The sequence below is a fragment of the Colletes gigas genome, unplaced genomic scaffold, assembly GCF_013123115.1.
Source record: "Colletes gigas isolate AHSC1104 unplaced genomic scaffold, ASM1312311v1 Colletes_gigas_Sc00019, whole genome shotgun sequence".
NCBI classification, from domain to species: Eukaryota; Metazoa; Arthropoda; class Insecta; order Hymenoptera; family Colletidae; genus Colletes; species Colletes gigas.
This window is the reverse complement of record NW_025106648.1, coordinates 409,533-433,641: the sequence shown is the minus strand read 5'-3', so window position 1 is coordinate 433,641 and position 24,109 is coordinate 409,533.

The following is a 24,109-nucleotide window of genomic DNA, read 5'->3' as shown; positions in this document are numbered from 1 at the left end:
TACCCAGCATCCTTTAAAAAACGGTTTGAGGTACTAAGTTATTCCAGTAAATCAAGATCTCTCTGCTTTCGTACAGAAAATCTTCAACTAAATTACAAGACGATTCTAATGAAAGGAACCAAGATTGGAAAGAAAGTCTGGAAATTCGAATATCTTTTAAGAAGCTAAAGCAAATATTAATGTAAATTTATTAACTTTTCTCAACAAATGAAAAACGATTGGAAATCCTTGTTCCATAGATGAAAATTTCGTTTAAACAATGCAAAGCGACACTCGATAAAGTTGCTAGAACGAACGAACGCCAATCATCTGCGAACGATTTCAGCCCGCAGACTCGGTAAAAATTTTTCATGACGTTAAAGGGGGCTATTATCTGCTCTCTACGAGTTATTAATGTGAAACCTAAGGGTCGTAATTGGCTCGTGACCAACGCTGCATTAAAACCATTTTTCCCCAGAAACAAACTTCGAGTTGCGAATAATTAATTGCCGGTGAACGCAAAGTTGTTGTGCAATGCCCAAGAGAAACGGGAACAGCGCGATGCATGGAGTTAATTATATCAACACCGGTATCACAAGTACCCTTTTGTTTGATATCAGCAAATGGATGGACTTTCCGCATAATGCCATAGAAAACGCAACACCACAAGTGCCCGTCAATTACGTTTAACTTCTCGTCGCGTTTCCGCTCTGAAACGCCGTGCATTTTGCACTTCACCGTCTCGCATTGAGGCGCGTAATTCATTACCGCAAACGTCAGCAAACTTTCGAAGACACGATCGTATCGTGTAACGGTTAAGGAACAACAACACCCTCGACATGACTGTTCTGAAACATGCAGACTGAAATTGGTACGTCTTTTCTTACAATTGTTGTTAATTTTCCGTAGAAGGTACTTTCGTACAGGATTATATCAACACCGTTCAGGCTCAAATTAGTGTCGTTGGAGGAAGTTGGAACAGGTTGTTGACTGTTTAGATCCCCGGTTTAGAAAAAGAATGTTTTAATACAACTCATCTACGACCTAATAAATTGGTTAAACTATTCCATTGATTTGTTACTACGATTTCGATAAATTTATTGTTGCAGCTAATCGAATTCGGTTGTGAACAGTTTGAGTAATGGATATTGCCCGTTGCAAACGTGATTAGTAGCAACTAAGTATAGTAGATGACTACCTATCTGTTCACACGTATAATAGTGTTTGACTCGTGTTTGTTGTGGAATGTTTGACCATGTATTTCTGACTAATATTGTGTGACAAATTCACTAGTAGATTTTATATTGTGGTGAATGTCTTTCTACATGATTAAGAGACTGGTTTGAACACGTGTAACAATGTTTGATGCTGTGTCTGGGTTAGGTCAAATTCACTAGTCGATTTTATATCTGGGTTAACGTGTAAGTTTAACGAGAAAATAAACAAAAACATCTCAAAATTCGAGATAAAAAAAAACCGACAAGCCTACCACGTAGACAACGCTACGCTGCGTACGTACCGTACTGGCGAAAATACCCGTTAACGTGCTCGTTTTCGAGTTAAAGTCCCCCCGGTTCCGAATGATCGCTCCGGCGGCAAAAATCGTCGTAGGGCAAAAATTCGACACGCTATCCTTTAGGAAAAACTTTGGGGATCACGATGCCGTCGTTAAAATCGTAGGTCGTCGTGCTCGTTTTCGAAAAACAAAAAAGAAAATTCTCAAAACTTGGATTAGGTCAAATTCACTAGTCGATTTTATATCGTGGTGAATGTGTTCCTACACGATTAATCACTAGTTTGAACACGTGTGACAGTGTTTGATGCCGTGTCTCTTAATTTTTTTCTTCGTGACGCTTCGATGGTTCGAAACAATTATTTTCGGAGCATTTTCAAGCCCCGATGGCTGAAAAGGAGTCACCGCGTTGCAACGAACGGCAAAAAGAGCGTTTCAAATCAGACGCGGGCTCGTGGGAGGGTCATTGCGTGCCCCGATGATTTATTCGACGCCGTGGCGTCGATCCACATCGGCGTTCCCAGGGCGACTGGTTTTAAACGAGCGTCATTATTTTCCACGCTACTTTGCACGTTCGCCTGTATCGGGATCGATCTCGCTAAATAGCGAACGCGCCGCGGGATATTAAGCGTGTCGCAGCAAATTCACGGGGCCACGGGCGACATTAGCGAGTCCTGCTCGACCCACGTACCGCCGTGCCCTTGTACTTTCAGACACAGGTCGCGTCTCTGGAGGGTCTGTCCTTAGATTCCGTACGTAAGAAAGACCCAAGAGTAAACTTCCCTCGCAGACATTGCACGCCAAAGTCGGGCACGGAGTCTTCCTGAACCCATTCCGAGGAGAGGACTAGTTATTCCGTGCCCAATAACCTCCCCCGATAGTGGTGATCGCGTTCACGGACCATTCAGACCAGGAGATTATGGGCGTCATTAGCCTGGGTACTCCTGGAATGGCGCTGAACGACGATATTCTTTCAGACCCAGTTCCAACGTACGTTAGCAAGTTAATCCAGAGTTTGAACTTCGGGGCACTTAAAATGACATTGTGTCACTGGATCTGAGAAATCTATCGATGAAACACCTTTCTGATAATATTCAGGATGATGGAAGAATGGATACTCTTTTTGCAATTTAAATTAAGTTAGAGACTGTGTAAGATTTGAACAATCCCTACATAATCATCTAAAATTGTATTATTAAAACGAACTCCCAATTAAGGGGCACGTGGTACCAAAAGCAAAGAAAATGCAGACAGTTTCGAAGAATATTATTACAAAGTCCACGAATATTAATTACCAAATATTTCACTCACGAATTAACTGGAACTGCAATACAATACACTTTGCTATAATATTCAACATTTCCCCTGTGTTTTATTTTATCTTCGATGAAACGGGCGAAACAACTTGCTTTATACGAGTGAATTTTGCACGGAATTCCTGGTTCCTTCGTTTAATTTATTTTTAGTTGAAAAATATCGTGCAGTAATATCTACAAAAATGGGAAACGAACGTTAAACACTCCCCCATCGTACAAAATTACCGCGTTTTACGTTGTACAAAAGAACGCTTCACTAGCAGCTGCAAAATTAATTTTGCTTCAGAAGTGAAAACAGAATGTCAAAACACTGATCAGTCTTTCGTGTTTGAAATTTATTTTTAAACTTTACTGCTTGTCGAAATTCTTTTGGCGCGATTAAATGCAGCGACGCGATATTTACCGGCACCTTTTAAGATTAAAAAACAAGCATTCATTTTTTAAATAGAAGTATATCGTTGATTTTAACGCATCAAAGGGATGAAAGTAGCCCTCGAAATTTAGAGTGAAAAATAATATATTACAAATAAATGAATTTTAGTTAATTATCCTTGTACAATGTCGATCAAATTTTGATGTACACTAATTACATTGAATAATAAGAAATGTGTAATATTTGCATTACCGTGGCTGATGAAATTCAAATTCATCGCTGGGTAATACATCAATTTCAAACTCAAGACTACTTGGGTCCTGGAAACAGTAACTGAATGCACTTTCGAACCGGTATAGTACTTACACAATAACTTGGACTTTCGTCTGATCGTGCATTTGAACGTTAATTTCAACACAGACATTGACTTCGTTATGCTTAATTAAATTTCGTAATTGAATTACCACTGAACTAGTTGTTGAATATTAAATTATGCAAAGGGCAGACTGCCTCTCTCCATTAGATCTCCAGGTCTAGAACTTGAAGCCTTGGCCTCGTGGCACGTGATTAGACAGACATAGATACAAACAAGTGGTTTGACAAACTTAAAATTTGACCCAGTAGAGTTCACAAACACCCTCCTTTGGCTCCATGTGACATAAAAACAGTTCTAATCAAATGGATACAATGACCCCATCAAACGTACTCTTTTCTGTCTTGGACAATTTAGAAGATGTTGAATGAACTTTCTCTGAATGATTGATTAGACATAGACACAAACAAGTGGTTTGACAAACTTAAAATTTAGCCCAGTATAGTTCAAAAACACCCTCCTTTGGCTCCATGTGACATAAAAACAGTTCAAACTGATACAATGGCCTCTCCATCAAACATATCGCCAAACATACTCTTTTCTACCTTGTGCAATTTAGAAGATGTTAAATGGAAACAGTTATACAAGTTTCCAAAGTTAGTCATCTTTCCATAAATTTGTTTTCTTCAAACAAACCACATCCCACAGCTATGTGACTCTAAGTCCTATCAACTGGTCTAATACTGACTGGTTTTATTACTCTCAAGGGATCTTTTCTGAATTGATCAGATATACATTGGTGAAGCTAATGAAGCTAATAAATTCAGGGAATGAAGAAGAGATAAAATCAATCTTGGTTCGTTTTTAATATATAACAACTGCGAAGGATGTTAAAGAGCTTCCTAGCCCAGACAATTTCTGAAATATTAAATATTATAATAACTTCAGCAATGTTACATTCAGTTCGTGTTATTCATCTTTCAAACAGTATCAAACTACTATATACTTGCTCACTCCATAAAGCTCAGACGACTCCCATGGGGATTTTCAGTTACTAGATTAAACATCAATGAATTATACACTAGGTTTTATTTTACTATCTTTCAAACAGTATCAAACCACTCACTTCACGACGCTCAAACGACTCAAAGATCTTTTTCAAGTTAATAAATTATACATCACTGAGCCTTTTGCTTCGTTAACAGGTTGACTGCCAGTCTAAAACCGTAAAATTGTTTACGTGACCAAAACTTTGCTTTTAGACAATTGTAAACTACATAACTTAAAACTTGTCATAGTACTTTCATAACTTTATTAAAATTTATGAAGCCTATTCAAATTTATTTTCTTTAACGTTTCAAATTGAGAATTATTTTAGTTTCAGTGTTAACCTTTTGACTGCGGCGCGTCCTAGGAAGATCCATCGACATAGATGGCGCGATCGTCGCATGCCTGTCGCTGCGACTGGTGACCAAAAAAGTACCCGGAGATTTAAGAGACCATTCTTACGGTTTAAAAAAATAATAAATGCAAATGAATTAAAATATCCAATTTTTATCCAATTCCATGTCGAATCAATTGGTAAAACAGTAAAAGTTGTTATAGTAAAAAAAATGCAGAGGGCTTTTCGTATACAGGGTGATCCACGCAATTGTTTCAAGTCATAACTCCGTTATTATTGCAGTTACGGAAAAATGCCAAAGGAGAAAGATAAATGGTTCGAAGAGCACTACGTCTGTAGGCCTTTAAATTTTTCTTAGATGCAGCAGTGCATGTGCAATTAACAATTGCATCATTTCTTTAAATAGAAATGCATATTTTTTTTTTACACAGATCGATTTTTCTGTTCATGCTACGTAAAAAATGATTAGGGTACCATGGCGAAAAAATTATTAGATCTCGAGATATTTTCAAAAAATGTCTTTATCGAAGAAGATACGCCTTTAGCAGTCAAAGGGTTAAAAGTTCTGTCACCTATATATGGATGACATAGCAACCAAAGTGCGAATGACTATTTTTCAGCAATAATACGTCCAATCCTATTCCACCATGGTTTCACCTGTTTCAAACAGTATCAAACGACAATCTCTAAATCTCCATCGCCCAGTGTCGTCCCCATCGCTCAGCCAGCCACGCTCAGACCGCTTCAGCCGGGATTATGCCTAACATATCGAACTATACCCTCCCCTGTAATCGAATAAACACGTGGCTGATAGAAACTTCAATACAGATCAGAATCGGCTCGGCGGCGTTGGATTAAGAGCTTCCCTCGAAATTCACGGGGCCGTAGGTGGCGTTAGCGGGCGAAAGTTCGATAAAAATTAGGCCCACGGGAAGCTCGGTCCGCGGTGGAATTTATCAGGGACGATGCGTGATCGAGCAATCAGTCGATAAGGACGCCTCGGCCGGCCAGTCAGATAACGCGGAAACGCCACGCGCGCTGGGATGCTTGCTGTAACCGAATTATGCAGATTGCCAGCCGCTTGAAATTAGCGTACACGCCCGCCACGATAATGTTAGCGTGTCGCGTGTTACCCCGGCTTAACGGCCACCAAGATCGCTCGCCGGACTACACCGTGCTACCGTATAACGAGATGATTTTCATATTTTACGGCCAATTCGCCGCGCTAATGTCCTTAGTTCGAATTAGCGGGCCGACGAGGCTAGCGAGCGTTGTAATTTCACTTGGTCTGTTTTCGCGGTACAACGTTCCGCGATCGACGAACAGCTTCCATTCGTATCGATGGCCCTCCACGAGCTGGCTTACAGGGATCCCAATCTTCGACTTACAAGGGAAGCATAGAAATTGGTACTTGTTCATTTTAAGCAGTACTGGACGATTGTTTTGAGGGTTTTGAAGGGAAATAGCCCTTTAAAGAAATTCTAATTTTCCTTATTTTTGGTTTTTCAAACTGGGATCTGACGAAGATGAAGCATTATATTTCTTCATATAATTTCAACCCCTAGTTTGTATTCCTCCCCATGTTTCAATGTTTTGCGATTGACAAACAGTTTCCATTCGTATCGATGGCTCTCTACGAGCTGGCTTACAGGGCTCCCAATCTTCGACTTACAAGGGAAGCACAGAAATTGGTACTTGTTAATTTTAAGCAGTACTGGACGATTGTTTTGAGGGTTTTGAAGGGAAATAGCCCTTTAAAGAAATTCTAATTTTCCTTATTTTTGGTTTTTTCAAACTGGGATCTGACGAAGATGAAGCATTATATTTCTTCATATAATTTCAACCCCTAGTTTGTATTCCTCCTCATGTTCCAATATTTTGCGATTGACAAACAGTTTCCATTCGTATCGATGGCTCTCTACGAGCTGGTTTACACAGAGCTCCCAATCTTCGACTTACAAGGGAAGCATGGAGATTGATACTTGTTAATTTTATGTAGTGCTAGGTAATAGTTTTGAGGGTGGAAACACCCCTGTAACAAAACTCTAATTTTCCATATTTTTGTTTTCTCAAACTAGAGTCCATGATTTCTTGTACAAAAGAGGAACGTATTATATTTTCTTACATTTGAGCTTGTTTGAGCCAAAGTAATACACGATTAATAGTAATTATTTGAAACTTTGTGAAATCCTCCATTAGTTCATTACTTTTTTATCAAAATTAAGTAAAATAATTCAGTTGAAATTGAGAGTCCACTTAAGGATCAATGTTGCTCGTGCACGCAAGTCTGCCAAAATATAATAAAATAAATGAAGTCTGTTGATTTTAATGCGCCGGACTTCGTGAGTAAAATTAAAAGGAGAGAACATAACGTGAGAAATTACGATCGTAGCCTTTCTTCTAGAACCACGGTATTTGGAACGTTCGGTTTTTGCGCTGCGTGCACGCGAATAATGAACGTCGTCCGATATAATTACGTAGGAACAGGATGAACACGGTAAGATAAATTGACGTCCATTGTGCAACAACGACGCTAATTGCCTCGCGTATCCTCGGGCAGTTCGTGTAAAATTTGTCAAGTGTAAAAGCTGTCGAAGATCCGCGAAAAGGTTCGAACGTGAATCGATTACGCTTCGCAAGGAACCACGCGAGGTTGCGAAACGAGCGTTATTTTTATTCGAAATCGGTAACGCGTAACGGGCAGCCTGCACCGCGCAAATGCGAATAATAAATTTCCCATTTTCGCGCCGGGTCCGCAAGTTTTTTCGCCTTTTCTAATATTCTTTTTCTCTCGTCTTTTTTAACCGACCGAATCTATCGTACTCCCGCGGACGATATATCGCCTCGATGGTTTCGAGAAATTCTCCTTTACGTTCATCGTTTCGTTTCTCGAAAATTATATCAAAGTTGTCAAAGGACAAATTTTGAGTCTCGTCATTTTTTAATTAACTTTTTGACTTTTTGGCTTTATATAAATATTGCTTTAACAATTATTTTCACAGTTATTTTCAAATGTTGATTTGTATTGGGTTAATGGAAATTAAATGTTGCACCTTTTTCACTTAATAATGCAGTCTTATTCATAAGCAAAGCTGATACTTTATATATCAAAGGAAAAATTTGGGGTTTCATCATTTTTCCTCGATTTATATTATGACTTTATATAAATATTCTTTTAATAATTTTTTCCACAGTTATTTTCAAATATTGATTCATGTTTGTTAATAGAAATTAAACGTTATACCTTTTTCTCGATAATAATAATTTTTGCAGTCTTTTTCATAAGCAAAGCTAATAATACTCTCTATAGAAAAGGACAAATTTTGCGTTTCATCATTTTTCCTCGATATACTTTTTGACTGCATGTAAATACTGCTTTAATAATTATTTCCACCGTCATTTTCAAATGATGATTTATGTGAAGTTAACAGAAATTAAACGATACACCTTTTTTTCGATAATAATAATTTTTGCAGTCTCATTCATAAGCAAAGCTAATACTCTCTATATCAAAGGGCAAAAGGGTTTCATCATTTTTACTGGATTTATTTTTTGACTTTATATAAATACTGCTTTAACAATTATTTCCACAGTTATTTTCAAATGTTGATTTATATTGCATTAATAGATAGTAAACGTTACACCTTTTTCTCGTTAACAATAATTTTTGCAGTCTGATTCATAAGTAATATACCCTCTATATAAAAGAACAAAGTTTAGGTTTCATCATTTTTACTCGATTTATTTTTTGACTTTATATAAATACTGCTTTAACAATTATTTCCACGATTATTTTCAAATCTTGATTTATGTTGTGTTAATATTAAGTAAACGTTACATCCTTCTCTCCTAATAATAATTTTAACAGTCTCATTCAAAACTAAAATTATTACTCTTGATAACGTGGGGCACATGCGACCCACACAACGTAAACAAAAGTAAGTAAGTTATTTTCAAATCTTGATTTATGTTGTATGAATAGAAAATGAAAATTACACCTTTGTTTCCTAATAATAATTTTAACAGTCTCATTCAAAACTAAAATTATTACTCTCGATAACGTGGGGCACATGTGACCCACACAACGTGAACAAAAGTCAAGAATGTCAATTACAAATGAAACAAAAAACTTCCTCTACGTTTCACAATATGATCCACGCAAAAATAACCATTATTTCCAGTATTCAAAAATCACGAAACCGTACAAAAATATTGTCAAAACAAATTCTTCACAATTTCTTAACCTCAAAAAAATTCGATTAAAAAACTCCAGAAGCCCCCCAACGAAACTCTTTTAATTAAAGAAAAGAATTATCTATAGATTTCCGAGAGAATTACCAATGCTTTATACACGGTGCCCCGCCAGTATCGTCGCGAAGCTTAAGATAAGAATGTTGATCCTATAAACCGTACAAAAATTATATCAAAACAAATTCTTCATCACAACTGTTTAACCTCAAAAAAATTCGATTAAAAAACTCCAGAAGCCCCCCTAAGAAACTCTTTTAATTAAAGAAAAGCATTGTCTATAGACTTCTGTGAAAGCTCGCTTTGTGTCTTGATCTTATAAACCATACAAAAATTATATCAAATCAAATTCTTCGTCACAACTTTATAACCTCAAAAAAATTGGATTAAAAAACTCCAGAGGCCCCCCAACGAGACTCTTTTAATTAAAGAAAAGAATTATCTATAGATTTCCGAGAGAATTACCAATGCTTTATACACGGTGCCCCGCCAGTATCGTCGCGAAGCTTAAGATAAGAACGTCGATCCCATAGAAAAATTCGTTCCCCGTTCGTTCGTGGAATCGATACGCGAGTCACGATCCCGTCCGCGATACCGCGGGATCGTGGCAATTAATTTCTTCGTGTCGCGGAGTCGCGGACGTTCGTTATGCCGGGGCGCGATATCTCCTAATTAGACCATTGGATCGGGTCGCGTTGGATCGGCCGACAAGCAGGAAGGACGAACTTGCTGCCATCGCGTTAGTATCGAATTCGATTTCGGTACGTGTCTAACAAGCGTCATAACTTCGCCAAGCAACTCGGCTAATAGGAGGTTGCGCGCCCGGTGTCAAACATAATTATGCCCGGTGTAGTTAGACGGGAAATGGCGCGCGCGGAAACGCGTTCCCCGAGCATCGTTCGCTGGCTGAAAGAAAAGATATAATTAATAGAACCCCTGTTCTCCGATCGGGGAGCGTGGAAGCCAATTTCGCCTCGACGCTATAATTAATGTCGAGTCGACGAGCGAATTTCCTGCTTTCAGGAGGGAGGGAAGGGGGGGGGGCGCGAAAATTTCGGGCGAAAATCCTCGCGTAGAACACGGAATCGCGGTCTTGTTGTCCACGAAACATATGTTTTGGAACAACCAGCGAACATTGTCTTTGACGATTTTATAATTTTTCCAACGATTTTTTATATTCCATGGTTACTGTTATTTTGCAGAATCGATAGAAGAAATTTTCTTCGACATTGATCGATTTATGTTTTTCCTTCAGAGTCTTACAGTAATTGTTTGTGACAGCTGGACTGAGAATATTTATGCATTTGTGGGATATTTAAATTTTCAAATAAAATATGAATTATTGTATTTAGGGGGGCAGTCCTCTACAAAGCTCCCCATTTCATTGATTCTATAAATAAAAATATGAATTTGGGTAAAAATCAGAAATCTAGTGGTAGTGTATACTCCTTGATAAGAGTTTTAGTTTAGATATTAGGGCTTTATTACAATTAGATATGCACGTGTGCTTACATACTAATATATCGATGCAGGAGAAACCTTTGTACCCCATAATCTATAGAATTATTACAAATTACTGTCGCGGAATAATCTCCCATCGAGGGTTGAAACTGCATATAAAAAAATAAAATTTCATCTAGACGCGTTAACAACGAGGCGCGCACCAACGTTGATTGTACTCAAAATGTAAATTAGCGATAATTACAGCCCGGATTGCAGTGCAGTATTAATTGCACTTACAAAGCAATCGAACGCGAACTTCAGAGCGGGACTAAAGCGATAGTTTGAAATATAACTCGACGTCGATTGCTTGTATTAATACGATTTGTTGTCGACGGTGCTCGAAATGGAACTCGATCGTCGTCGAATATTATATTTATATTATTATCGTAACTCGTTCTCCGTGCCAAGGGGCAACCAAATATCGCGCGACAGGCGTCGCGTAATTAATTACAATCAAAATGGTACATTACCGGGCGCGGCACTTACGAAACAGGGAACCGTGCAGAATCAGAATTCATCAACGTCAGGGAATCTTTGTTCAATCCACGGACTCACCACGATCCATCTATCTCATGACACTCCTTTGTTCTTTAAACCCCATCCATCGAGGCAGCCGAACAATACTTATTAACGTGCACAAAGCTTCGCCGCCGCAAAATCATATCCGATCCCCGCGACTGTATCCCGCGCTACAAAAGGAAGGAAAAACCGAAGAAAAATCGAGCCAACTTTCCTTACTTCTCCAAGTATTACGAGATTGTTTTCTGCCGAGGAACGACGTCAAACTGTAATACATAGGACGACTCAGGGTTCTGGGAACTGAGACGTGCCATAGTTCTTTTACCAGAGGGAAAAGTTGCGTGGCTAAATGAGCATTGTCTCTTTTACAGCGTGATCCCTTTCTTGGACACAATGATGCTTCTCTTGTGACGCGTAAAAAATTTCCAAACGAATTGTAACGGTACATAGGAATCGAAAGTTGCTATTTCTTAGGAGAGTTTTCGCGTCTTGCGTTCGATGGAAGTCGTATGAAAACTGTGACGACGCTTTCTGCAATCGCCACCAGAGGGATACGCTGGACCTCTACTTTTCTCACAAGCACTCGATTCAATATTTCCATAGGACGTTAAAAAATTATATTTATTTGATTTTTGAATTACAGATATTTGACAAATTACTTTGGAGGGAGGACACTTAAACTATGAAGCTGTTTTTAACTTTGAAAGTCCAAGAACTCTATTTTATACATTTAATAAAATTCTCAACTTTCACTTGAGGGAAGTATTTTTAAAAATACGTGTCCTGAATTTTATAATTTTATATCCTGGATTTATAAATTACTTTGGAGGGAAGATACTTGAAATATGATTTCTAACTTTGAAAGTCCAAGAACACTATTTTATACATTTAATAAAACTTTCTGTGACTAACTATTTAAAATAAAAATAGAAATGTTTTATACACATATTCTACTATAAAGTTCGATAGAATTCAAGTACAAAAGAGTCCCCCATTCCATTAAAATGAGAAACATGACCGAGTCTGTTTTAGCGGCTTTAAAAAATTGTCCACGAAAACAATTAGTCCCATTGCGATTGTCAATTTTTTCTCCGCGTATTCAGGATGTTTGCGTCGGTGGTTTTGGAACGGCCCGTACAGAGAGGAAACGCATCCTTTCCCTCGACTTTATTCAAGCCTCGCCGGCCGCGGCAAACTTACAACGACGCGGTCCGCAAGAATAACACAGGAAACAAGCACGGCGCAGACACCGCGGCTGAATCTCGAGTACGCGTTCCCGCCGGATGACAGATAGACACGACAGGATGGTAATCACGGGAAAACACGGCACGACGGTCGATGCAAATCAACGAAAACTTTCCGCGGCGAATCGATGAATCACATCCCCGGCGAACGGCAGGAATGAAGACGGCCTTCTAATAGCCGAACGCGGAACAATGCCCATTATACCGGCGAACATAAAACGGCGAATCCGCGCCACTGTCAACTGCATTAAAGTTTCCCTGATCGGGCCGGGTATTGTTCCCACGGACGAAGCTGTTCGTCGGATATTAGGTCCCCGGGGACCAGCATTGTAACACAAATTACGACCCCGTTACTTTTCTTGACCGACCTCGGAGTCGAATTAACGCTGCCCCCCGAACGGACCGCGCCATTTTAGCCGTACAACGAGGCAAAGGTCAATTTAGGCAATCGTCCGGTCGCGTTAAAGATTACAATCGATTCTACAATATCCGTTTTAGAAATGATAATATTGGTTGCTCTGGACAACTGGGTGGAGCTCTAAAATTGTTAGAGATGCAAATAAATTAATTTTCTGGCACTTCAATATCTCTATAACACTTTAGAGTCTGCTAACTAATTAGTACAATGTCCATTTTAGAATAGATAAACACTGTACTGGTTGTCCTGGACAATTTGTTAGAGCTCTAAAATGGTTAGAGATGCATATACATTAATTCTCTGGCACTTCGATATTTTTATAACACTTTAGAGTCTACTAAATTATTTTAATTCTATTTATTTTCGTTGAGACATTCTCTTAGTATGCATTAGAATGTTTGTAAAATGAGTCTGCTTAATTTTTTCTTTAAAATTTGCATTTTGCAACGAATGTTCAAGAAATTCAGCATCATATTGAGTTAGGAATACCGAACATTACAGATAGAGATATGACAAAAGTGTTGAGTAACGTTAAAATATAAGAATGGAAAGAAACAGAAGCTCTTCGCGATCGCCATTTATCAAGAGTGAAAAAATCCCTTTTGGAAAGTGATTCTTCTTTGCCAAATAGTAGTAAAATACAGTTGAATAAAAAATAAATCCTCAGTCGATGAATTTGTACGAAAGATCCTTTACTCTTCAAAACACCGGGCAGAAAAGCATTATCAATTGTGAAATGAAATAAAAAACAAATTCGAAACTGTGAAAATTAAAAAAATTCAACCCGACCCAGTGGGGAAGGTTAAATTATTATAAAGAGAATCGTTTAAATTTAATTGTTCGAGCAAGTGAATATTCATCGGCAAATAAATATTATTATTTGTAATTATAAACGCTATCAACCGTTAAATTAAACATCTTCGGGCGAATAGCGTAATATGCATTAAAATAATAAAATTTATGTGCATCGATGACGAATTGAAAATGCGAAAATCCAATTTAATATGTAGAAAATCCCAAACGACCGATACAGTCGAAACCATTAATCGTAAAGTCGATTTAATCAAGAATCGTTGAGAACGATAAAAAATGTACCGAGCTTTTAATCCGGGTGTACTTACAGTTATCGATTTCCGGTTTTCGCAGACACGTCCGGAAGTCGAAATTTTATTTACTGCGCCCTTAGAAGTTGAAACTTCGGTAGAACTTCTGTAACTTGAAACATTTTTCATTTCCCTTCGACTTCGACTTATCGAGATTCGACTGTACTGCATTTTTGAGTCGATCGTTTGCTTTTGAGCTACATTTTTGTCGAAATAAAAATCACTGACCGTTCTAACATCATTTCTCAGCGTCAACTTTACTAGTTATTTCAATTTTCACACTATTAATGGCGAATTTTGCAATTTTTTATGGCAAACGAATATCAAATCGAATTCCTTGAGATATTTGTACATATTCACATCGTTGTTTCACAGAAAAATACAATTTCTAAGTTTGTAGGATTGTATATTTTTTAAGTAATTGACCATTTGGTTTATTCAGCCTGATCTCACAAGAGTCTGTTAAGGGGCCTTTCTACCTTGTTGGATTTAAAAAATCGAATTTTTTTTTGCATTTTCTTTTAGTATGTAGTCTCGAAAATATATCTACCAAATATTAAATTGAAATTCTGAAAACTAACGAAGTTATAACAACTGAACGTGAAACTTTAAAGCTATTTTTCTCGAAACTACATTTTTCGGCACTGCGTATGTGATAACGAAAAAACTATTCAAGATATCAACATGAAATTTATACAGTATCTTTAGATCTGGTCTCCCTATAGCATGAACTAGGATAATCGCGATATCTGCAATACTTTTTCTTTTACTAACAAAAAAGCAGCCGAATATATGAAAACATTCAGTATTTTATCGTAAAATAGCTGCCATTTTGCCATTTTTTGTTTTTTTGAAAAGATCCTAGTTCATGCTATAACCACACTCATCTACATTAAGAATATCGTTGGTTTTTGGATTTCGGATAAGCGCCGTTCGTAAAAACTGTTGTTTGTTGATCAACAAAAACAGCGTAATCGATAGATATTATGCGTTGCAAAAATTCGTGAATATAGCTAAATATATAATAAATGTATCTACAAAACACGGAATTAATCGCTCTTTAATAGACCGCAAAAAAAAATCACAAAGAAACATGTATTTTTCCTTTTCGTGAGTCCGTTTAAGCTTGAGCGAAGCGACGCTAGATAGCGCGTCGGAATAATGAGAGCGTGGGTGGGGATGACCTCGGTAGGCTAACTGATATTGTTCCGACTGTAGCTATCCGACGGGCATCTGTTGGAAGCAATATGTAGGAAATCTCTTTTAAAGTCGCAGCCGCGGTTTCAAAGGATTGCATTAAAATTTACTTCCTCGCCCGGGTAGTTTTATCTCCGCTTTGAAACGCCCGCGAACGAAGACGGACGATATGGAAAAATCAGCGATTCGTCCCGCCATCGGGTGTATTTTTGCAACGAGTATAACTGACGTCGTTATGATAAGTCGAATGGATCGCTCGAGGTGCCACGGCGGGGTCGTAATATCGTTTTAAAACCGCGCCACCCGTAACGAAACACCCATTTGTTGGGGGCCAGAATAAGAAGAAGACACCGAACGTATCCTAAACAGTCGAGCAACGTGGAATATTTGCGCATATAATAAATATCGGCGCGCGTCGGATAACACGTGCATGCAACGTTCCGAAAAATATTTAACGAACGTTCGATTCGCGCGTTAAACGAAAATTGAATTTATCGAGTGCTCGTATGTCTTCGCTAAGTATTGATAAACACTGTAATAGTAATTACAATATTATCACCGTAATAATGAATAAATTATTATTTGGTCAACGTATATTTACCCGCGGATTGCTTCGTTATTTGGAGCACACATGTACGTTCGGATATTTGTACAATTCAGTACGTTTACCTGTTTATTATTTGCCTAACTGAAATGCTAACGTTACGTAAACGATTACTTGCATGGGCGAAAGATGTATTCGTAAAATATCACTCTTTCCATGTGTCTGGTATTTACATTGTAGCAAGCTTGTTCCATATTTGAAGATTAAATACAATAAAAAAGAAGAAACAGGGATGGAATAATATAATTTCTAAAGATAAAGCAATGACTAAGGTTAAAAAAATTAATTAAATATTTGTAGAAATATTTGAGTGTCCAATAGTGTCAAAAGTGTGATTGGAACAATCATTGAAGACAGGTTTAAACGAATTTTAGTTAAATTATAATATTGTTCCTTTGACATGGAACACATTTTTTAATAATCTTGTTGCAACGTTTTCTATAAAATTTAAACTATGCTTGTTAAAGGACCATTAAAGAAGCGTGGTCCAATAATTACATTATCGACGAAGCCCGTCAATGTTTAAAGTCCATCGATATTGAACTATTGGCATCCAACAAGTACGCTTAGAAGACTAATAACGTAAATTACGTCTATCAAAGTGGCTAGTGTTGATGAATGTAGTAAACAAACTAGAAATAGCACAGGAGCGGTCTCCGTGTAACACCATTCTCGTCTTATGTCACGGAATTTACAATTCAATAGCAAAATTGTTTTTTGTTATAATTCCAGTTTGACAAGATCTATCCAAATAACAATAGAAATAATACCACTTTCAATTTACCTTATAGTATAAAATAAAGCTATTTAGTAATAAGAATAGTTAGTTTTTAGTTGGATAGTAAAAATTGACTATAGTGATATTTTAAAATGAAATACAATGAAATTCTCATGAAATAGCCTTATGGTATAAGAAAAAGTTATAACTCCCCAATTTGCCCCAAAAGGACTTGTTGCACACGGAAAAATTAGCCCCGTGATTTAATTAAAAAACTACAATAGTCGTTATTTTTATTGATTCCTCGGAGCACAGTTTGCAACACTTTGTTTGAATCACGAGACGTATCAAGGAAGAGCTACCCTATTCGCAAGGTTAATCAGAGCTAGCCAAATATTCTTACCCCGAAACGCAAATAGTAAGACAACTACTTAACCCTGGCCAATCTGCAATTACAATTCGGAAGCTGCGGAATTACAAGGGGAACACCGCCCCCGCAGAGTTCGCGATTCGCGCTCGGGATGTCGAAAACTTTCACGGCCGTATTTAACATGGGGGACCGGCTGCGACACGGGTGCAAACATGGTGTCGTAAGAGAAACAGAACGAAATGGGGAGGCGGAGTCATTTTGCCCGTATTAAAGATCCGAATCTTCGACCTAGCCAGCCGGAAGAAGAGTTAAACGGATCCGAAAGGTCGACGACAGATGCAAATATTAGTCCCACATTCGTTTCACTTAAACTTTTGTTCCATCTTGTTATGATTATGTGCATACGATAGATTCATTTGATCCTTGAAGGAATTGTAATGGTATACTTTGGTTGGTTCTGTATTCGATACTCAACGTTTTCTCGCTCAGCATTCGGTATTTAACACTAAACATTCGACTCTGTTCAGTACTGGATTTTCGAGGGTTTACACTTTGAATCGAGAACTCGGTATTCTATGTTCGTGACACGGTATTAGTGTTCAGGATTACTATAAGGTACTCAAATACTCGATACTCGCGAGATACGACACGAAGTTTTGTCGCTCAGCATTCGGTATCTAACACTAAACACTCGACTCTGTTCGGTACTGGATATTCGAGGGTCTACACTTTGAATCGAGAACACGGTATTTGTCAGTCGTCACTCGGTATTTAGTGTTCATGACATAGTATTAATGTTTACGATTGTTATTTGGTCTTGCTAATCTTGATGTTCTTTGAACCAAGAACTTGGTATTCATCACTCATCACTCGGTATTCTATGTTCGTGACACGGTATTAGTGTTCAGGATTACTATAAGGTACTCGATTCTATTTAGTACTGTTCGATGTTCGATACTTTGAACGAAAAATTTGGTATTCGCCACTCGTCAACTCGGTATTCAGTATTCGTGACACGGTATTAATGTTTAAGATTACTATTAGGTACTCGACTCTGTTCGGTAGTACGTATTCAACACCCGATATTTTGAACCAAGATCTCAATATTCACTCGATATTCAATGTTTGTGACACGGTATTAGTGTTCAAAATTACTATTTGGTACTTGACTCTGTTAAATACTGGATATTCGACGTTCGACACTCTGAGACAAGAACTCGGTATTCGTCGTTTGGTATTCAGTGTTCGAGACACGGTATTTGTATTCAGGATTACTACACGATATCCAATTCTCGCCAAACACGATGCGAAATTTTGTTGCTCAGCATTCAGAATCTCGACTTTGTTCATCAGTACGTATTCGACGCCCGATATTTTGAACCAAGATCTCAATATTCACTCGGTATTCAATATTTGTGACACGGTATTAATATTCAGAACTACTATTCCGTACTCGACACTGTTCAGTACTGGATATTCGAGGCTCCAACGCTTCCAACCGAGAGCCCGTCTCTCATCACACGGTATTCACTGCCCATGACACGGAATCAGTGTTCGGTACTCAATACTCGCGAGACACGACGAGAAGTGGGAAACGAATCAGTTAGCCCGGTATTAAAGATCCGAATCTTGACCGCAGTAAACCAGCGGAAGAGTTAAACGGATCGCGGAGAATCCGCTCGGGCGAAATTTATCGACGCTCGGGCTGTTATTCGAATTTTCACCGGTATCGATTTATCGGGGCGGGGGGGAGTCAGGGGGGCGGAGAAGATCGCCGGACACGACGAACGAACGAACGACAAGAGGGATGGAGCCCATCCTGGGTGGGGTCGGGCGCGCGTATTCAGCCAAATCGCGACCGGCCGCGGTAAATCGGATGGATCGTGGCCGCTCCGGGGGGCGAAAGGTCATAATTTCTTTTAAAACCCCTGCTTCTCGCTGGCCCCGATAACGGGCGCTCGTTTCCCCCGTCGGTCGGCGAAGTCGGGGCCGGCCGGCAGGCGTAACAGAAACGGAGGCTTTATTTACGGAGTGCGCCGCGTCAAACGCTTCGCCCGACAATGAAGAGAACACGAAGTTTATGGCGCCATTCTTTTCCGCCCCCCGATCCTGGCCCCGTGATAAAACGCGCGCGCGACCGATCGGATAAGCCGCTCGGAAATGAGATGGGAACGTTGAAAGCCGACGGACGTTCGATTTCTAACCCGCGACGGCGCGTGTATCGACTCCGAGAGGGGACGGGAAACAAAAAGAAACCAGTCGCTGTGAGACAACACAGGGCCATTCTCGATCGCGGGGGAACCCCTTTTTGTGCTTTCTTCCACGTTAACGCGGCCAATTTCTCCTCCCGGGGGCTGCTTTTGAAGCGACGATCGCCCGGCAAGCGGATGTCTTCGCTTTCGTTGGTCCCGTGACAAACAGCCGGGAATTCCTCTCTGCTCACGGCCCCGTTCACTGGGACCAGATTCCTATCTTTTCGCGAGCACGGTCTGTCACGCGACGACCAGCGCAACGTTGTGTTTACAAAATACGGTAAGTAGGGCGAGGGAGATTCCGATTATCTCGACACGTACAGCTCTCGCTAAGCGTCGGAAAAATTAGATAAAAGATACCGGGGGCTCTTTTGCTCGCTGTGTCGCGGGGTAATTGTACGGGACATGTGCTTCCGTTGTTATTGAATCGTACGATTATGCGTGGCTTTGTAAACTCGAATTTAGATCGTGGTTTTCTTTGGCAGATATTAAAACGTGGTATTAAATAACGATTTCGTAAATTATTGTTTTGAATTTTGTAAGCTTCGATGTACTCTTCATTTTTTAATTTCTGGGTTATTGGTTTTAGAGATCTATGTGAGCAATTTTGGAACTTTTATTTCAATTTTTCAATATTTGTTATTTTTATTTTGTTTCGTGCGGGAGGACCGAAAACTAAATACTCGGGACTGGGGCAATGCCCGGGAAATCAAATATACCGGATAATTGGACTATACCTACATATGAAGTGATAAAAACGAGGAATATAATCACAGATGACGTATACGTGAAGATCTTACTGCCAATGTATTTATTCGGCCCATTTTTCTGGGATTTTAGAGCCCCATTACAATTTTCGTGTCACTCGAAACATTACCAACAGATTACAAAAATGAGTACAAAAGGAAATGAGACAAAAAATGAAATTACAGAAACGTCTCTAGCCACACATGATATTTTTGGTAAAGAATTTTTTTCTCGAAAGTGAATAAAATTTCGAGGTTATGTCTATTCACTAAAAATGATTGTAATTGAGACCTGCAACCAAAAACAATTTTTCCAGATTGATTTGAAACTTTTTAATTTCGCCAATAAAATCCATCTTCCTGAAGTTTTTCCTCGAAAATGGGTACGATTTCGGGGGTATGACTATCCACTAAAAATGATTGCAATTGACCCCTACAATCGAAAATAATTTTTCCAATAGGATTTGAAACTTTTTAATTTTGCTGAAAAATTTGTTCATAAAAATTCGATCGTGATTTGTAATCAATTTGTTTGACGCTGTACAGAAAACTTGTTTTCTACTTTTTTGTAGGTATCCATGAGCTCTACTTCCCCATTAAATTTCAATAAAATCCTTTGACTATTATAGAAGTTATGGACGCTTGAAAATTGGACTATTTTTATGGGGTTTTTCTCAGTTTACGGGGTTAAGGAACAACTTTTCGAGTATTTTTAAAACTTCTACATATTCTACACCAAAATACGCGTTGTTTGCATTTTTAAACGTTAAAATCCACCAATCCGTTCAGAAGTTATAACGCTTTAAAAATACACATGAAATTTCAGGGGAATGAATCAATGCTTGGTCAGACATTGTATTTTCGGTTAGGAATTTTTTTCTCGAAACTGTGTAGGATTTCGGGGGTATATCTATTTACCAAAGATAATTGTATTTGAGCCCTGCAACCAAAAACAATTTTTCCAAATTGATTTGAAACTTTTCATTTTCGCCGAAAAAATTCTGCAACTACCTCGTGTCGATTTTCCTTTAAAATTTGTTTTTGATTTTTAATAAACACAACCATGGGCAATGTAGTAATACAATCTATTAATAAAAAATAAAATATACAAAAATCCTACAATTTATTCGTCAACTGCTTCTTTCATCGAGTTTTAAAATACACCTATAGCGTTTTGTGTCACTTTTATGGCCCAGTATCTTCTCTGATATTCAAATATTTCTTTAAAAACAATTACGACAACACCACTAAATTACCGTAAGAAAATCTTACAAAGGCTAAATCAAATATCTGACAATGCAATCTATTCTAGAAAATCATAATCAACGTAAATAAAAATCCCCCCAAAAAATATAAAACTTCTATAATAACGCTAATGGACGTTTTCGAACAGCACTCGAAACAATATAAAAACGACAAATATAAATTATGGATGGCCGTTGATATGGACTTAAAACTGAACCGATTATAGCACGTGGCCATATTGAAAGTTTCGTTGAATGTCATTCGAGAGCCTCCAGCCATATTCGGCAGCTTTGTCTCGAGTCTGGACGCAGATAGAAGTACGTTCGTTTCTGGTTATTAATATCCGATATCCACCTGAAAATCGCATTGTTTTACGACTCGAGCAGTCGATAAAGTTTTATCGTTACTCTTTCCTCTTTCCTGGTCGTTTCATATTTTTTTTTTTTTCTGCGGGGAATTCCGATATATACAGAATCGGACGAAGTACTCTCTGTACCTCGAGATACGCCTGTGTATGTCTCGAATGGGTTATCGGATTTCTCTAGGGTTTCTCCGTCGACTCGGTTTATGGGCATTTTGAGATTATCGGTTGCTGTTCGGAGAGGGCGTTTAAGAAGCGGTTGCGGCCCTTGTATCCTAAATGATTGAATACGCTCGAACGGTGTACCCGTTTTTCCGACGTGCTGGCTATTTAGGTTTAGCGGTGTCCTGTGCAAAACGATTTCTCGTCGAAGGTCTGCCACGAGAATTCGTCAACTTTCCAGCGAGAAAGTTCCGTATCAGCGTGTTTCGTCGACAGGAAACTACGTTTTACGATATTAAATTTACAACTGAAATTTTACTACCGAAAAACACGCGATTTTTTACGACTTACTTCGAAACAGAAGCGACTGATGTTACTCGTCAACATGACTTTATTCATAATCGACCTATCGATTTGTCGATAAATAACATTTAATACAAGTAACAAGTATCTTGATTTATAAATATTCGTAAGATTACCAACCAATTAAAAAATTTCATATACGTGTTCTCATATAAGGTTGTCATATAGCGAGGGAATATTGCTACACATTTTATTTTACTTTTCTGCCCTATAAAATCGACGTATCGATTTGTGTATGAATAAAATATAAATTCCAATATCTAATACAAGCATCAAGTATCTTGATTTATAAGTATTCGTAAAATAATCAACCAATTTAAAAATTTCATATACATGTATTCATATAAGGTTGTCATATAGCGAGGGAATATTGCTACACATTTTATTTTACTTTTCTGCCCTATAAAATCGACGTATCGATTTGTGTATGAATAAAATATAAATTCCAATATCTAATACAAGCATCAAGTATCTTGATTTATAAGTATTCGTAAGGTTATCAATCAATTTAAAAATTTCATATTCGCGTTCTTACGTAAGATTGTCATATAGCGAGGGAATATTGCAACACATTTTATTTTACTTTTCTGCCCTATAGAATCAACATTTCCAATACAGAGAAGTAGTTTATATCTTCAACGTTCTAACGAGAATAAATGCAAGATCTAATTTCGAAACAAAATTAACGAAGATGCTTCCTATTAAATCTACCAGCAATCGTGTCACATTTTACGCTCGCTTGGAAGCCCGCAGTGTTTTTCTATTAGAACGCGAGCTCGTAACCGTCCATCTAAATCCCTTCGTTTGCTTCTTTTGGTTGGATCCCGTGGACCACCGTATCCATTCTCCCAAGGAATTATCCGCGATGGTTCGCCAGACTAACACAGTGTATTTAGTACGATTTCAAACCTAATTCTTCCCTGCAATGCGGCGTTATTTGCCACAACGTTGCTCGGACGCTGCTAAACGACTCCCAGCCCGCGAATCATTTCACTGTTCCGCTCGAGAAGCGTATCTTCGATTAAACCACGCCTCGTACATGTATTTTCCCCCTGCAACCTCTGTCCACGCAGAAAACTGCCGCTGTAAATCGTTTTACAATCGAACACGCGCCCCGAAGCATCATAAGTTTTTTTATATTTTGTTCGCCCGTCGTCCCCCGTGCTACTTTTCCTATTACATTTAATGTCAAACGAACTATTCACGGGTAGCTATTGCTTCTGTATGCGCGTCGAATTGGATATCGGGGGTTTCCATTCAGTCCTTTTTCAGTAAACGATTCCATAATCAGCCGGCCGGGTGTATCGGCTACGTGTACGGAATAATATGTATTGCATTTCAATAACGCGTGCAAACCGGGGAACAAGCGCCTGGACCCCCCGGTCTCCCGGAATTAAACGGAAAATTAGCACTTTTGCAAGCTTGACAATGCTGTCCCGGAGCCCATTCGAAGCACAAAGGAGGAATTTCGTAGCTAGTTCCGTCGAGGCAAATATTTCCTAACGGAACTTCCTCTGAGAGCTTCCTTTTTTCTGTTCAAATTTGACTATTTAGTGTATATCATGATTCAACAAGCAGGCCTTGTCTTACTAAAAAGTTTACATATAGGAACACGTGGTGATTGGAGCACTTGTGAGAAAGCGTAGCCCTCTACTGGCGAGTCCAGGAAGCGTCACCATAATGGTAGAAGCGCTCGATTGACCCGTACACAAATTTGCATTGGAAAATGTATTATTTAATTTTTAGTTTACAAGCAATCGTTCGTGGACGATAAGCTATTTATTGCGGAAAATTGGAATTCAATTTGCATCGACCAACGCTACGTTACGACGGAAGATTAACGCTCATTAGACTTTCAACGAGAAAAAGTTGAGTTATCCTCTGGAGAAGCTGCATTACGCAGTGTAAAGTATCTCTTTAATTTGCGTTTCGCACATTTTTCCAATATCCCGCTCCGAGTTTAACTCGTGTTTCGCGTACATTTAATTCCACCAACTAATTAACTGGTCAGGTTTCTTTCGAAATCGTGCGCCATTGTAACGAATAAAACTAAGACACAGATTTAACAGAAGCTTTTTATACGTTTGTGAAATATTCCATTTTATATCATTCAAATTTTAACTTTTATTTAACTTCGAAACTATATTGCAAAATGTACTT